This window comes from Carica papaya, chromosome 9 (assembly GCF_054855325.1).
Source record: "Carica papaya isolate Zhongbai chromosome 9, ASM5485532v1, whole genome shotgun sequence".
Lineage (NCBI taxonomy): Eukaryota > Viridiplantae > Streptophyta > Magnoliopsida > Brassicales > Caricaceae > Carica > Carica papaya.
This window is the reverse complement of record NC_142317.1, coordinates 12882747-12900151: the sequence shown is the minus strand read 5'-3', so window position 1 is coordinate 12900151 and position 17405 is coordinate 12882747. Positions and strand designations below refer to the sequence as shown.

Below are 17405 nucleotides of genomic sequence, written 5' to 3'. Positions count from 1 at the left end.
TCTTTCTAATATGTGTTTGTGAGAAGAAAGAAGATGAGTTTTAGGAACTCAAGTAGGGCAACATGTTAGTGAGTGTTTACGCTGCAAAGTTTGCACAATTATCCAGATTTACACTAGAGTTGGTATTTATTGAGGCCAAGAGGGCCTAATGTTTCCTGAAGGGCCTCAAAGCTTATATTTATGACCGTGTAGCCATGTTTAGGCCAACCACTTATCCTGAGGTACTGGACCATTGCTTAGTTAGCATAAGAGTTGTTTACTGCTTTTTTCAAGCAAGCTAGTGATTCTAGGATTCTTGATCATCTAAAGAGGAAGCAACCATCTCAGGATCCAATTGATAAGTGACCTAGAGTTACTCTTGTTACCGCTCCATCACTAGCCAGTATTGTTGCTCCTTCTGGTCCTATTTATAGGTAATGTGGTATTAGGCACAGTGATCGTCCCTGTTATAAGGCCACCAATGTTTGTTACTATTATGGTTAGACCAGTCATTATGTGAAAAATTGCCCCCAAGCAATCCGTGAGCTAGTTTTCAAGGGTCAAGCATTCCAGATGATAGAGCTAGATCCAGAGGCTACATCGACAGTCATTGAGAGTATGCTTTCTATCTCTAACTCTTTTACGTGTGATCTTATTGATCTTGATGTTATTCATTTCTTTGTGTCTATTAATTTTGCTAAGCTTTTATCTAGTATTCTTGTACATTTAGATAAGACTATAGTAACAGAGACACCAGCTAGGGATTTACTTGTATCTAGTTTGGTGTATAAATCCTGTAGGGTTAAGGTGGCAGGTAGGGAATTACAAGTTGACCTTCTACTCTTAGATTTTCAAAGGTATGATGTAATTTTGGGTATAGATTGGTTAGTTGCCTATTATGTTACCCTTGATTATTTGCATCAAATAGTCTTGTTTCATCCTCCTAATAGTACTCACTGAAAAAAATCAATGTAATTAATCAATAATAAAAATATTTTGTTTTGTATTTTCTTATTCTATAATTTATTAATCAAGAGTTTTCCCAAGAAAATTATTATCTACTAATTAAATTTTTCTTTGAAATTAGGCAAAACGAATCCTGAGTTAGATATTCACAATATCCCAGTTGTGAGGCATTTTCTGGATATCTTTCCTGATAAGTTGTCAGTCATGCTTTCGGAAAGAGAAGTTGAATTCTCTATCAATATATTGCCAAGTACACTTCCTATTTCAAAGACTTCATACCGGATGGGTCGTGTTGAGTTATAAGAATCGGGTAGTTAGTTACAAAAGCTTCAGACTAAGGGATTTTTACAATTGAGTACTTCATCTTAGGGTGCTCCAGTTCTTTTTATGAGGAAAAATGATGGATCTATGAGAATGTGTATAGACTACCGTGAATTGAATCGGGTGATAGTAAAAAACAAATATCTATTACCTAAGAGTGATGATTTGTTGAAGCAGCTATAAATGCATTGGTCTTTTTTAAAATTGACCTACAATTGGGCTATCATCAATTACGGGTTAAAGTCGAAGATATTCCTAAGATGGCTTTTTAATCTCTTTATGGACATTATGAATTCCTAATTATGCTATTTGGACTAACCAATACTCTAATAGTCTTTATGGATCTCATGAACTGGGTATTCAGGCCAGTATTAGATAAGTATGTTATAGTCTTCATTGATGACATACTTGTCTATTCTCAGAACCTAGTAGATCATTCAGTACATCTGATGCATATCTTGGAGACGCTATGGCAGAACAAGCTATACACTAAATTTAACGAGTGCAAGTTCTGGCTGACAATGTAGCTTTTGTTGGAGATATTCTCTAGTGTGGGCATTTTCGTTGATCCCTCCAAGATAGAGGCAATCCTTGGTTAGAAACAGCCAACTACTATGTTAGAGGTTTGAACTTTCTAGGTTTTATTGATTATTATGGATGTTTTATGGAGGGTTTCTCAAAACTCGCTGCTCCATTGTCTCGATTGACCCAAAAAGATTCCAAGTTCATTTAGAATTCCGAATGTGAAGAGACCTTCTTAGAGATGAAACATCGATTGACCACAGCTCTTATTTGACCATTCCTGATAGCTCTGGTGGTTTCATAGTTTATTGTGATGTTTCTCGCCTAGGCTTGCGTTGTGTACTTATGCAGTATGGTAGAGTAGTTATTTACGGTTCTAAACAATTAGAAACACATGAGCTCAACTACCCTATACATGACCTTGAGCTTGCGGTGATTGTTTTTTCCTTAAAGATTTGGCAACATTATCTTTATGGTGAAACCTTTGAGATTTTTACTGATCGCAAGAGTTTAAAGTATCTCTTCACTTAAAAGGAATTAAATATGAGATAGAGACGTTAGTTGGATCTGTTGAAGGATTATGATTACACCACTTCCTATCATCCTAGAAAAGGTAATGTTGTAGCTGACACCCTCAATAGGAAAAGTTATGATTTCTTTACACAGGTGATGGTATTTGAGCTATATTTACTCACAACTGTCAAGGACTTGTCCTTAGACACTTGATGGATGCCGAATCCACCAAAAATAAAGATCCTATTTAACTACTAAGAAAAAATTGTAATCGTTGTAAGCATGGTTGAATCCTCAGGGAATTGAGAACTAATTCTCTTCTTTGACTAGTGAGTGAAAAACAAAACAATGGGGGCTTTCTTTTAGTTTAAAAAGTAGGAAAATATAAACACCAAACTATAATGAAGTAAAACAACAAAGAAGTCTTTGAAACAGTCTAGAGAATAAATAAGATATAAAAATGATTATTAGTTAAAGAAATAACTAATTTGTAGTTATGTAATCGATCATAGATGCAGTAATTAGTTTTACTAAAGTACAACAAACCAATTCTAGTAGTTGGAAACGTTCCAACCACCAATTTTTTCTTAATCCGAAATCAACCAAGAAATGTTCGTTAACTGATTCTCATCAATCAAATAGTCCTAGGAATGCCCTTAGAATTTAATTTATCAATAGCCTTGAGAGACAGAAAAACCTAATTCAGGTTGCCAAATTCAGCTGCGTGAACTGGTCAACTAAATTGCTTACTCCCTTAGTTTGGAACTAATTTCCATTGGGTACCGAACAGCTCAAACAATTACGGATTTAAGCTGCTGAGATGGTTATATGCTGCTACATTGCATGCCTAATAGGCCCTATTTAAACAATTAACAAACAACAATAATATATGTGCAAAGAAATAAACAAATACTTGAACTTAAATAAAACAAGAATTAATTTACTTCGATCTCACAATACAAAATGGTGTTTCGCTAGATCTGATAACTGTGAAAAGAAGTTATTAGCCACTCATAGTGGACTTAATACAAAATAAAGTTCTTGAATACTGAGAAGAAGAAGAAGAAACAAACCTGCAAAAGGTTGTAGGTACTGCAATATGTGGCTATGATGATGATCTTCCTAGTTTTCTGCCTTTGGTCTCCTTTTATAACCCAAAAAGATTAGGGTTTCCTGTTTTGCTTTGAATGGGATTTTCCCTAATGATTTTTGCCTCCCGTTTGCTTTCTAAAATTATTTTCTCCTTGATTTTTAGTTGTCAATCCCAATTGCAACGAGATTTGCTCTTAATTTCAAAAAGCGTGCCCTTTTATGCTGCTTTCCTAATTTCGACCCCATCTTTTATCCTCATCAAAATAAATGAAATAGCTTAAATTAGATAACAATTATTCTAGTTAAGTACTCAAAAGTGGACAATGGATATATTGTTATTACACATTATCTGTGACATCCCATGTGTTAATTAAGACAAATGGGTGTCAAATATAAATTTAAAATAATAAACGTATGATAATATTTATGCAGCGGAATCAAACCTTAACAAATCCCTTATAGATATATATATAATGTTCCAAATACATACATAAATTGAGACCAGAAGTGGCAACAAAATACAAAACATAAGGGCTACTTCTTTCACTTTGCTACTAGAATTCATCAGAGTGCGGGAACAGACATGCACTCAAAGTTGTGGATCCACGGGATCCTCATAGACTTCCAAGGATAGGTCTGCCTGCAGTTCCTTATTTTCTTCCTCATCTGGAGAAAAATAGAAAGAGTGAGTTCTATATGCTCAATAAGGAAATCAGTATTAAATTAACATTGTAAGATTTCAAAAGTTTATTATTTTATCTCATCGTTTAGCTTTCTTGTTCACCTAACTCATCATTAGGGAAGAACCATTATTTGCACATCAAAATAGTACGTTAGCACCGAAAATCAAATATATATATATCATACCAAATAATAGAGAAAATCAAATAAATCATGGAATGCACAAATTTTTCGTGCCATACTTCGCGAAGTCATTACAAACTTCCACATCTGAGGGCAGATACAGATTTTCAACTGCCCAAGTGGAATAACCAAATCAGATACAGATACAGCAATTTACTCAAGCCCACTTCCGGCTAGTCAAACCATGATACGATCTATGACCATAACCGTTTTAACCATAGTGGTCCTAACAGAAATTTATAGTCATGACATTATTTAGCCACGGGTGACCCTTACAGATAATGCAATACCATTCTCGTCAGATGACACGCTGTCATCCACTGGGACCGGTCCTCTTACATCTTTCTAGACCAGATAGGGGAGTGAAAAACAGATACCTCGAAGGGCAAAGGGAATAGATACCCTTTATAGATAAAAAGTCTAACGAGACACTTGATGCAATATGCATGTCAATACAGATACACTTTGGACTATACATGTTTCATTCTATTTTTTTTTTTCTTTTATTTACTTTTATTATCAGGGACTATATATTGCATCTATTATATGCAAATTCATCAAGTGTCAGTAAATCACATAACATGCTTGAAAATCATAGCAATTCGACTCATTTGAATATAGAGGCATGCAAAACAGGAAAAATAACTATCATATTAAATTTGTTTACCTAAAAATACTCTTTAAGATATTAAAAGTAATGCTAGATTTCTTACCGAAATCTCGATGTTTTCTTCTTCACTGTTTTCCTTTCTTTCTTTTCTTCTCTCATTATTTTACTCTCTCTCTCTCTCTTTAAACCTCTAAAAAATTGAAGAAATGGAAGTTTGGAGAGTAAGGGAAAGGGAAGGGCAATTTATAGAATTTCAAAACTGTTGGATTCACACCAAGTGGAAAAATTCGGTGAAGAGAGAGTAAAAAAAGATTTTTTTCACAAAAAATGAGGGAGGAAACTTTCCTCCACCAGTGGTGTTGGTGCGACACCCAAGGTAGCTTCAGTGCACTGCCCGAGGTGACAGTACTCGACTAGTGCACTGTAGGCTAGCTTGCAAGCGCATAGACCTATGCATCGCGTGCATGGGCTAGCCTGCACGTAGGCCCCAAGCGCACAGGGTTTGTCCGTGCAAGCCAGCTGCACAGACGGTGTGTGCACAGTGTGCGGCACCAATCCGTTCGCGAAGTGACATGTAAACGGCCCACCAGCGCTTGACAGGACGCGCGCGCTGGTCCTGACCCCATGTCGTGCGCATGGAGGGGACGTGCACACTGTCTGCACTCCCGTGCGTGCGTGCGTGCGGAGGGGACACGCACGCTATGCGCACGTCTCATGCGCGCTGGCGTGTGGATGGGTTATGTGCATTGTGCGCATGCCCCACGGCCACTTTACACGCATGCTCATGTGCACAGTGCCCAACACTCGCATGGGCAAACCGTTTTCTCGCAGGATTTTCTTCGCTAGTGGGTTTTTACCCATTTTGCTATTTTTTGATTTTTTTACTAAATTTTCCTTTTAAAATAAAAATAATAATTTAAAATAATAATAAAATTAATAAAAATAAATCAAAATTACAAATCTCGAGAACAATGTAAATTAATTTAAATTCAAGGCAGCTAAAGGCTCGAATAAATAGGATTTCCAAATTATTTTAGCACAGTGATAGGCGGGGTGTTATATCCCTCCAATAAAAAAAAATTTGGTCCCTAAATTTGTCTCGAATAAGTTTGGATACTTCTTCCGTATTTCCTCCTCTCACTCCCACGTTGTCTTCCGGGGTGTAATGTTGTCAATGTACCTTCACTATGGGAATCGTCTTGTTACGTAAGATCTTATCAGTCCACTCGAGAATTTCTACAGGAACCTCGTCATAGGTCATATCGACCTCTATTTGTACCTCACACGAGGAATAACATGAGAAGGATCAGGGTGGTACCTCTTGAGCATCGAACATAAAATACATCATGTCAACCTGTAAACTCCCGGGATAGAGTGAGGCAATAAGCCACAGGTCCAGTGCGCTCGATGATCGAAAAAGATCCCACTTAATGAGGGCTCAACTTTTCTCTCTTTCTAAACACCATCTTGTTTTTGTGGGGGTAGATTTTTAGAAAAACTTGATTTTCTACGGCAAAATCGTAACCTACGATTATTGACATAGCTCTTTTGGGGACTCTGGGAAGTTGCCAAATTCTTGGGGATAATTGCGACTTTCTCAATGGTCTCCTGAATGAAATCTGGTCCTAAGTGGCACTGGTTCCCAACTTCACTCCAGCAAGTAGGGGAATAACAAGGCCTTCCATACAAAGCTTCATACGGGGCCATACCAATGCTGGAATGATAATTACTATTATAAACGAATTCACAAAGAGGAAGATACTAGTACTAGTTATCACCAAAGTTGAGAATGCAAGCACATAACATGTCTTTCAATATCTGGATCGTACGCTCAGATTAACCATCCGTCTGGGGATGATAAGCGGTGCTGAAGTACAACCCAGATCCCAACGGTTCTTGGAAGCTATCCCAAAAGTGGGAGGTAAACCGGAGGTTTCGGTCGGATACAATAGATGAAGGAACTCCATAAAGTCAAACAATCTCATCCACATATAGGTGGGCTAACTTATTGGTAGAGTCCATGGTTCGAATAGGTAGGAAATGGGCAGTCTTGGTCAGCCTATCCACAATTACCCAAATGGCATTTTGACCAGGATAGGTCCTGGGCAATCCAGTGATAAAATCCATAGTCATGTGCTCTCATTTTCATTCAAAAAATTGAAAGACCTTGTAGTAAGCCATCGGGTATCTGATGTTCTACCTTTATCTGTTGACAAGTAAGGCATCAGAAAATTTAGTCAACTATATCCTTCTTCATTCCTGACCATCAATATTTTGTCGTTTCAAGTATTGGTACATCTTAATACTTCTGGGATGGATGGATAACTTGGAAGCATGGGCGGTCTTGAGTACATTTGTGCGTACTGCATCGGGGACCCAAATTTGGTTCCAAAATCTGAATAATCTGTCATCAGAGATCCTAAAATTAGGACATTCATCTGAAGTGAACTTACCCAAGCTCTTGATGAGTTTTGGGTTCGTGGCTTGTGCTTCCTAGATCTTCATAAAGAGATCTGGTAGGGCTTGGATCTGGGCTAGATAGGTGCCCTTGCCATAATAGTTAAGGCAGAGTGATTGCATAATGTCCAACATCTTCTAACTGGAGGCCATGGTTTGGACCAGCATAATAGGCTCTCATCGACTTAGAGCCTCAGCGACTACATTCCCTCTCATGGGGTGATAAATGATCTGACAATCATAATCCTTCAGAAGATCCATCTAGCGTCTTGGCCTCATATTTAATTCTCGTTGCGAAAAGATATATTTGAGACTCTTATGATCAGTGTAGATTTCGAACCATACAGGTAATGGTGCCACAACTTTAGGACAAAGACAATGGCTGCCAGCTTTAGGTCATGGGTAGGGCAGTTTTGCTCGTGGACTTTGAGCTGTCAGGATCCATAGGTGACTACTCTGCCATGCTGCATCAAGACACACCCCAAACCAATATGAGATGCGTCACAGTAAACTTAGAATCTCCCTTCATTATCTAGGAGGATTAACACAGGGGCAGAGGTGAGACGACACTTTAGTTCTATAAAGCTTTCACTACATGCATAATTCCAAATGAAGGGTACACCCTTTCTTGTGAGTCGAGTCATGGGTGTAGCAATCTTGGCAAATTAGTCAATTAATCATCGATAGTAGTCTGTCAAGGCAAGGAAACTATGTACCTCAGCCACATTGGTGGGCAGACTCTAGCTGGTCATTGATTCCACCTCAAACAGGTCTACAGAAACTCCTTCACTTAAGATTATATGACCGAGAAAAGAAATTCGATCCAACCAAAAGGAACACTTGATTAGTGTTGTATAAAGTTGGTTTTGGCGGAGAGTCTCCAGTACTTCAGCTAAATGCACAATGTGTTTCCTGTGACTTTTAGAATACACTAGAATGTCATCAATAAAGACGATGACGTATCAATCCAGTGCGTGTTAGAAAACTCAATTCATTAGGTCTATGAACGCTGCTGGGGCATTAGTCAATCTGAACGGTATCATCTTGAACTCGTACAATCCATATCTATACCGAAAGGTAGTTTTTGGAATATCTTCTTCCTTCACTCTCAACTAGTGGTACCCAATTCTAGGATCAATCTTAGAGAAGATCGTGGCTCCTTGCAGTTAATTGAAGAAATCATTGATCCGGGGTAAGGGGTACTTACTTTTAACGGTCACTTAGTTGAGTTCCCTATAGTCTACGCAGAGTCGGAGGGTACCATTATTTTTCTTTACGAACAACACTAGAGTGCCCTAAGGAGAATGGCTAGGACGAATGAATTTTGGGTGATAAGATCAGAAAGTTGATGTTCTAACTCTGTTAGCTCAGTGCGACTCATGTGATACACGAGCTTTGAGATCAGTTGGGTTCTGGGCAATAATTCAATCAGGAACTCTACCTCACATGCGGGAGCTAGATTAGGGAGTTCGATGGAAAAGACATCAGAAAAATTGCAAACAAGGGGTATGGAACACACAGCAAGATCAATGTCCATATTCTTGTTCCTTCAATTGTTAAAAAAATGATAACAACTTTTATTCCTTTTTCGAGGATCCCAAAGTTACAATTTTACTTTCACAGTCTATTATAACTTTATACTTTTCCAACTAATTCATTCCTAACATTACATCAAATCTTACAAAATCTAATAGTATAAAGTTTACACATACTTCTATCCCTGAAGTTTTTATCCTACAGTCTTGATATATGCAATGAGCTTCTAGTAGTCCCTTAAAGGGAGTTTCCACTACTAGCATTTTTCCTAAAGCTTTTGGTCTCAATTCTAAGTTACCAGCAAATGCACAAGAAATAAAAGAGTGAGTTGCACTAGTATCAATCAAAGCCTTGGCAAGAATATAATGAATAGAAAGCATACCCTAGATGAGAACAAGAACAGGAAGGACTTCAGTTTTATCTAAGTGGTACATTCGACCTTATGCTATGGGTCAGGCTACATCCTTCGATTGTTAAGGGCAGTCCTTTATAAGGTGTTGGGTGCTTCCGCACTGATAGCAGACGTGATTGATATACTGACATGGCAGGTTACCATGCGAGTGACCACAATGTTGACAAGGTTGGTTAGCTCGGGCAGGTGGAGCTGTAGGTGGGGGCAAGGTAGGAGAAAGGAAAATTCTGATTCATTTGTCTAGGGGTTACTTACTGGGTCAGGCAATCTCTTTCTAAGCTGTTGGGGCTGTTGTTGGGCTCGAACTCAAGCAAAGTGTTGGTGCTTAGTCGAGATAAGATCTTCAGTTAATTAGGTATGTTTAACACCTCTGCATACGAGCTGGGTCTCAGTATTGTGAACTAGTCATAAATATTAGCACGAAGGCCCTTGAAAAGCTTCCTAGTTTTTCTGTTTTTCGGGGCAATCATCAAAGGGACAAACCTAGATAGTTGAACAAATTGGGCTGAATATTGGGCCGCAGACAAGTTTCCTTGGCTGAGGTCCTGGAATTCTTCCTCTTTCTTTTTTCGAACATAAGCAGGGAAGAATTTGTCAAAGAGAGCATCCATGCAAACTTCCCAGGTAATAGGGGTAGGCAGGACTTCTTTCTTAAGTCGCCACCAGTGTTTGGCTTCACCATTTAAGATAAAAGCTGCAAGAGGGACTTTTTGTTCTTGGTCAGGTCTAGTACAGAGAAGAGCTTCTCTATTTTTAGGATCCAGGCTTTGGCTACTAAAGGATCAGGGCCACCTTCAAAGTGTGGGGGGTTAAGTTTCCTAAACTCTGATATATTATGGGAGATAGACCGATCTGTATTCCAGAATTTTAGGGCAGGGGGTAAACAAGGGTTGGTCTGGTTTTGTCATACGGCTGCAGTTAATCCTTGAATGGCTTGAAAAGCTTATGCAAATTCAGCCGTGGTCGGATGATCCAGGGCTTCAGGTCGTTCAGTACGCTTTATAGATGGTCTTTCCTGCGTCATTCCTACAAAAGAAAGAAAGACATGAGTTGGAGGTTTAATCTTTGAAAGGTGGACATTTATATTTCCTAGGTACTATAAATAGTTTATCTATCCTAAGCCTCAATATAAGAGCTTTGTTCTGCGATATTTGGCTCTGATACCACCTGTGAGATCCCAGGTGCCAATGAAGGCAAATAGGGTCAGATACAGATTCAAAATAATGAGTGCATGATAATATTTATTCAGTGGAACTAAACCTTAACAAATTTCTTACAAATATATATATAATGTTATAAATACATAAGTAAACTGAGGCCAGAAGTGGTAACAAAATACAAAATATAAGGGCCACTTCTTTCACTATGGTACTGGAATTTATCAGAGTGCGGGAACATACATGCACTCAGACTTGTGGATCCACGGGATCCTCATAAACTTCCAAGGATAGGTCTGCCTGTGGTTCCTCGTTTTCTTCCTTGTCTGGGGGGGGGGGGAATGAAAAACGTGAGTTCCATATGCTCATTAAGGAAAACAGTATTAAATTAACATCATAAGATTTCAAAATTTTATTATTTTATCTCACTATTTAACTTCCTTGTTCACCTAACTCATCGTTAGGAAAAAATTATTTATTTGCATATCAAAACTGTACGATAGTATAGAAAATCAAATATACATATATCATGCCAAATAATAGATAAAATCAAATAAATCATGGAATGCAGAGATTTTTTCTGTCATGCTTCGCAAAGTCGTTACGAACTTCCATCTCTAAGGGCATATATAGATTTTCAACTGCCCAAGTGAAATGACTAGATCAGATACAGATACGATAATTTGCTTAAGCCCACTTCCGGGTGGCCAAATCATGGTACGATCTATGACCACGGTCATACAAACTATAGTGGTCCTAACAGATATCTATAGTCATGATATTACTTAGCCATGGGTGACCCCTACAGATAGTGCGATATCAATCTCGTCAAAGGGCACATCACCCAAGGTAGCGACGGTGCATTGCCAGAGTTGACAGTGCCTGGTCGGCGCGCTGCAGGCTAGCCTGCAGGCACAAATGCATGTTGTCGCACACGCAAGGCTTAAGTGCATTAGGCGTCACACGTGTAGACTTATTGCGAGCAAGCCCCAGGTGCACAAGGCCTGTCCGCACAGGTTTGTTACACGGACGGCACACGCACAACGTGTGGCGTCAGTCCGTACGCGAAGTGGTGCACGGAAGGCCCACCTACGCGTGACAAGACGTGCGCGCAGGTCTTGACCCCGTGTCGTGTGTGTAGACGGGACGTGCACGCTGTGCACACGTCCTATGTTATGCGTGCATGCGTAGGGGACGTGCGCGTTGTGCACACATCCCATGCATTCTAGCAGGCAGATGGGTCGTGTGTGCTATACGCATGCCCCGCAGCCACTGTGTGCGCATGTGCGCGCGCACAGAGCCAAGCACCCGTGTGGGCAAACCATTTTCTCGTAGGATTTTTTCCACGAGTAGGTTTTTTCCTGTTTCGTTGTTTTTCAATTTTTTTCTCAATTTTTCTTTTGAAATAAAATAAATAGAAATAAAAATAAAAATAGATCAAAATTACAAATCTCGAAAATAACGTAAATTAATTTAAATTCAAGGCGGCCAAAGGCCCGAATAAATAGGTTTCCAAATTATTTTAGCACAGTGATGGGCGGAGTGTTACATTATCACCACTGATGATGGTGCCTATCTCACCCATATGCATTGTCAGCCTTACTTCATAGAGAGAATTAGGGATTCTCAATCTAGAGATCCCTAGATCATGAAACAAAGAGAAAAGATCTCTCTTGGGGTTAAGACTAACACTAGGGTTTTTGATGATGATATTGTATGATTCAAAAACCACTTATGGGTATTAGAGGATTTACAGTTGAGACATGATATATTGAGGGAGGCCCATTCCTCTTGATTATTTATTCATCCTCGTAGCACCAAGATATACCATGATTTGAAATCCCATTTTTGGTGGCTAGGGATGAAAAGGAACATCATGGACTTTATCTCCATGCATATTACCTATCAATAGGTGAAGCCTGAGCATCAACAACCTAGTGGTTTGCTCTAGCCTCTTCCTATTCTTGAATGGAAATAGGAACATGTGACCATGGGCTTATCATTGGACTACCCCGGACTAGTTATGGACATAATGCTATATGAGTTGTGTCGACAAGTTGACAAAGCTTGCACACTTCTTCGGTATGTAGACAATTGATCCTCTAAGTCGAATAGTTGAGTTGTATATTCGAGAGATCGTCCATGTTCACAGTATCCCAGTATGCATGGTTTCTGACCGAGACTCTTGGTTTACCTCTAGATTTTGGTCTAGTTTTCAAGATGCTCTCGATTCTCGTTTTTCTTTCAGTACTACCTTCCACCCTCAATCAAATGGGCAACCTGAAAGGACTAGATAGACACTAGATGATATGTTGAGGGCATGTATCTTGGATTTTGGAGGTAGTTGGGATAGACATTTGCCTTTAGTGGAGTTTGCATACAATAACAATTATTGCTCCAGTATAGGGATGACACTCTATGAGGCATTGTATGGCAGACCTTGCCATTTTCCTTCCTATTGGGGTGAAGTTAAGAAGGGAGATCTATTCAGGCCCAACCTAGTTCATGAAACTATTGAAAAATTTTGATCATTAGATGAAATCTTCTTTATGCTAAAAGTTAGCAAAAGAGCTATGCTGACAACAGTATGAAGGATTTAGAATTTGCAGTGGGAGATCATGTTTTTCTCAAGGTCTCTCAAGTAAGGGGAATCATGAGGTTTGAGAGACGTGGAAAACTAAGTCCTAGATTCATTAAAACTTTTCAAATCTTGGAATGGGTTAGCTCTGTTGAATATCACTTAGACCTTCCCCTCAGCTTTTTGGAATTCATGACATCTTCCATATATCTATGCTTCGAAAATACCATCGTGATCCAGCTCATGTCATCTCTTATGATGTGATCCTGGATGGCCCTAACTTAGTTCCAAAGATGAAATCTCACACCAAAAAGGAACTCCATGGAAATTCGAACTCCTGCAAAATAATTACTCGCGAGTCCACCGTTGCACGAGTTCCTACCCATGCGGTACAATAGATGAACATGCGTAGGCGTGGAAAAAAGATGAAATCCTTTTCTTACAAGGATTCCCATAGGTCCCATCCCAAACAAGCAAGCAATTCCAGAACCCTTTTATTTTCTAAACGAGATTGACTCAAATAAAAAAGTAAATTCCAATTTCCTAAATAGGAACGCCTTGAACAAGAAAATAAATTCTAGTTTCCTAAATAAGAGCACCCTAAATAGGAAAATAAATTCCAGTTCCCTAAACAGGAATACCTTGGATAGGAAAGTAACTTCATCCCTAACTACTTTTCCAAGTAATGCTTCATGGGCTTGGGGAAGTTACAAAGCAAGAAGAAAAGCCCATTTATGGCCCAACCCAAGGTGGCTCAAAGATCTCATGGCTAAAGTAGGGCAAGGCCTAAAAGAGAATGGTGGATAGCATGTGTCACACATGTGGCATCCCTTTGGCACATGTGCGGGCAACCACATGTGTGAAAGAGCCCACTTGCACATGAGGGTCCATCACCCGCGTGAGACAGCAAGCGAGGCATGCGGACAAACAACTCTGCATGCCAAGCGCACACATGGATGTGCGTAGGAAGTGCTCCACATGCGGGCAGGAAATAAAGTTCACGCCCAACAAGGGCGCACGTGTATGGGCCCATGCCCACACAGCAGTAGCTTGCTCGATCCAAGCCTAACCCGAACAGCCCGCACAATCCAAGCTCAACCCGAGTAGCCTACGCCTAAGAAGTAGACCAGTGCGGTCCAACTGGCCCATCCGTGTGACCCACATCCCGACTAACGTGGCTTGTGGCCCAGCTAGACTAGCGAAGCTTATGGCCCAGCCCACAACGCCCATGGCCCAATCTGGATGTAAACCAGCCCACTCGTGTTGTTTGTTTTTCCTAGTTCTTTTTGGACTCCAAAAATTCAACATTTCTTATTTTCTACAAGGTATCCAAGTTTTCCAATTTTTTCATGTGCAAAATATGCCAATTATGAAGGTGGAATTCTATTCAAGGTTGAAGAGAAGATATCCTTAAAAAATTAGGAGGAGAAGACCATTAATTAATATTTTAATGTAAACCTTATCCATAAGATTAATTAGGATTTGGATAAGGATAGGTATTTATTTTATGTATTTAAATTCAAAATTAGGATAAAATTTTATTATTTAATTAATTAAATATTTGTTTTTCAACTAAATTAGGAATTAGAATATGGATAGGAATTCTAAATCCTACTCTATGTAGAAGTAGTAATTAAGAACCTATATAAAAGCCTTAGCTCAAGCAGTGTAAAAACAATCTTTTAAGAATTAATAAAATAAAGCTTTGAGCTTTGATTAGCCTTATGCTAAGTTTTCTCTTCAAGTTCTTTCAAGCTCAGTGAGCTTGCTGAAGTCTTAGTTCAACCGAGGAGCTAGGATTGAGTTATTAGGTAAGTCTGTGGCATCTTTCTTTCTTTTCCTCATTTTTGTTCCCTAGTTTTTCTTATTACTTTCTTAATTTTAGGATTGTCATTTCAATTAAGGGGTGGGATTTTAATGAAGTTGTTTGAGTTTTGATATTGCATCCAATTGGGTTAAGATTCTGGGTGTAACAACCCAGCCCGAGAAAAATAATAAATTCTAAATGAATAGGATATAAACTAATATGAATGAATAGGAAATTATGTGTAATGTTTATGATACTGCAATACTGAATTAACATCTACTGAACTACTTACTGTCTAAATTGTGATATTGAATACTGAATTATGTTATTCATTGAACTGTTTATATCTTGAGTTATGATACTAAAATAATGAATTCTGAATGTTTACTAAATAAACTGATTTATAAGGTTGGTTAATGAATTAGGGTGTAGATACTACGTGTTTTCTGAATTAAAGAGGAAAGTGTTTTAAACCATCTCTGTCTTATTAGGGCTTCACCCGATCAGGGCTGAATTTATCGAACTTTTCCGAGCCATCCAAGGATTGACTATAGCCGTAAGACAAAATCAAGCCAACCATTGTCCACCTCCTACCCCAGAATACTGAACAACTAAGAGGTCTATTTCTTATAACATAGCAGAGTTTAGGAAGTTTAACCCACCACATTTTGAAGGTGGCCATGACCCCTTAATAAGCGAAGCTTGGATCCTACAAATAGAGAAACTTTTCTCTTTCTTATACCTAATAGAGGAATAAAAAGTTCCCTTAGTAGCTTTATGCTAAACGGTGAGACCAAATATTGGTGGCGACTTAAGAAGGAAGTCCTACTTGCCCCTACCACCTGAAAAGTTTTCATGGATGCATTCTTTGATAACTTTTTCATTGCCTATGTTCGAGAAAAAAAGGAAGAATTTCATGACCTCCGCCAACGAAATCTAATGATCGCCCAGTATGCAGACCATTTCGTCCAATTGTCTAAGTTTGCCCCTTTAATGGTCACCCCAAAAAGTTGAAAAGTTAGAAAGTTTCTAAAGGGCCTTTATGTCGACATCTATGACCGAGTTGTGATGCTAAGACCCAGCTTGTATGTAGAGGTGCTAAAACATGCCCAGTTGGCTGAAGATCTCATCTCGGCCGAATACCAATGCATTGTCTGAGTCCGTACACAACAAAAACAACCCCAACAGCTTAAAAAGAGATTACTTGACCTAGTAAGTAGCCACCTCGATAAATGAACTAGTTGCCCTTCTCCCTGCTTTACCTCCACCTACAGGTCAGCCTACCCGACCTACCCAACCTTGTCAGTATTATGGTTGCTCACATGGTGACCTACCCTGTTGGCATATCAATCACGCCTGCTATCGGTGCAGAAGCACCAAATATCTTATAAAAAATTGCCTTAAGCAATTGAAGGACGTGGCCAGGCCTATAACACAGGGTCGTGTGTACCACTTAGATGAACCCGGTACTCTCCCCACTCATGTTCTCATCTAGGGTATACTTTCTATTTATGATATTTCTGAAAAGGATTTGATCGATACAGGTGCTACTCACTCTTTTATTTCCTGTGCATTTGCTTATAAGCTTGACATTAGGCCAGAACCTTTAGTGGAAATATTAATAGTAGAAACTCCTTCTAGGAGATTATTAAAAGCTCATTGTGTATATAAAGATTGTACAATAAAGGCTTCAGGGATACAAGTACATGTGAATATAATATTATTAAATTTTTTAAGATTTGATGTGATATTAGGAATGGACTAATTAGAAAATTATAGAGCAATCATCGATTGTGAAAGTAAAATTGTAACTTTGCGGTCCCCAAAAAAGGAATAAAATCTACTGTTATTGTTTTTCCTAACAATTGAATAAATAGGAATATGGGTGTTGATCCTGTTGTGTGTTCCACACCAATTATTTGCAACTTTCTTAATGTCTTTCGCATCCAATTTCCTATTTTGCCTCCCCCACGAGAAGTAGAGTTCCTAATTGCTTTGTTGCCCGAAACCCAACTAATCTCAAAGTCTACCTATCATATGAGTTGTGTTGAGCTTGCAGAGCTAGAAAATCAGCTTTTTGAACTAATTACCCAGAAGTTTATCCGCCCTAGTCACTCTCCTTGGGGTGCTCTAGTATTGTTCGTGAAAACAATGGATGGTTCCCTCAAACTCTACGTGGATTACTAGAAACTCAATCGAGTAAGAGTTAAAATAAAGTACCCCTTACCTCAAATCAACGACCTCTTTAATCAATTACAAGGAGCCACGGTCTTCTCCAAAATTGGCCTCAGGACGGGATATCACCAACTGAGAGTCAAAGAAGAAGATATTTTGAAGACAACTTTTCGGTATAGGTATGGTTTGTATGAGTTCAGGGTAATATCATTTGGGTTAACTAATGCCCCTGCAGTGTTCATGGACCTCATTAATAGAGTTTTTCAGCACTTACTAGATTAGTATGTCATCATATTTATTAATGACATCATATTATACTCTAAAAGCATTGAAGAACATGCAGTACACTTGACTAAAGTGTTGAAGACCCTTTATCGGAATCAACTATATGCTAAACTTAGCAAATACTCCTTTTA

At 38.8% G+C, this 17405-nt stretch overlaps 1 long non-coding RNA gene across 4 annotated transcripts in view; it reads right to left on the bottom strand.

The window, feature by feature from the left end:
* Nucleotides 1-3710: 3710 nt before the first annotated feature.
* LOC110808778 (uncharacterized) overlaps nt 3711-17405 on the bottom strand; it is a 69258-nt gene continuing 55563 nt past the window's right edge. For 2 of the 4 annotated variants that reach the window (XR_015816559.1, XR_015816558.1), the window contains one exon: nt 3711-4059. This is a non-coding gene — a long non-coding RNA (uncharacterized LOC110808778). Of the gene's footprint in view, nt 4060-4970; nt 10299-10672; nt 10756-17405 lie in introns of all 4 variants that reach the window. The other 2 variants (XR_015816561.1, XR_015816562.1) reach the window with 2 other exon arrangements.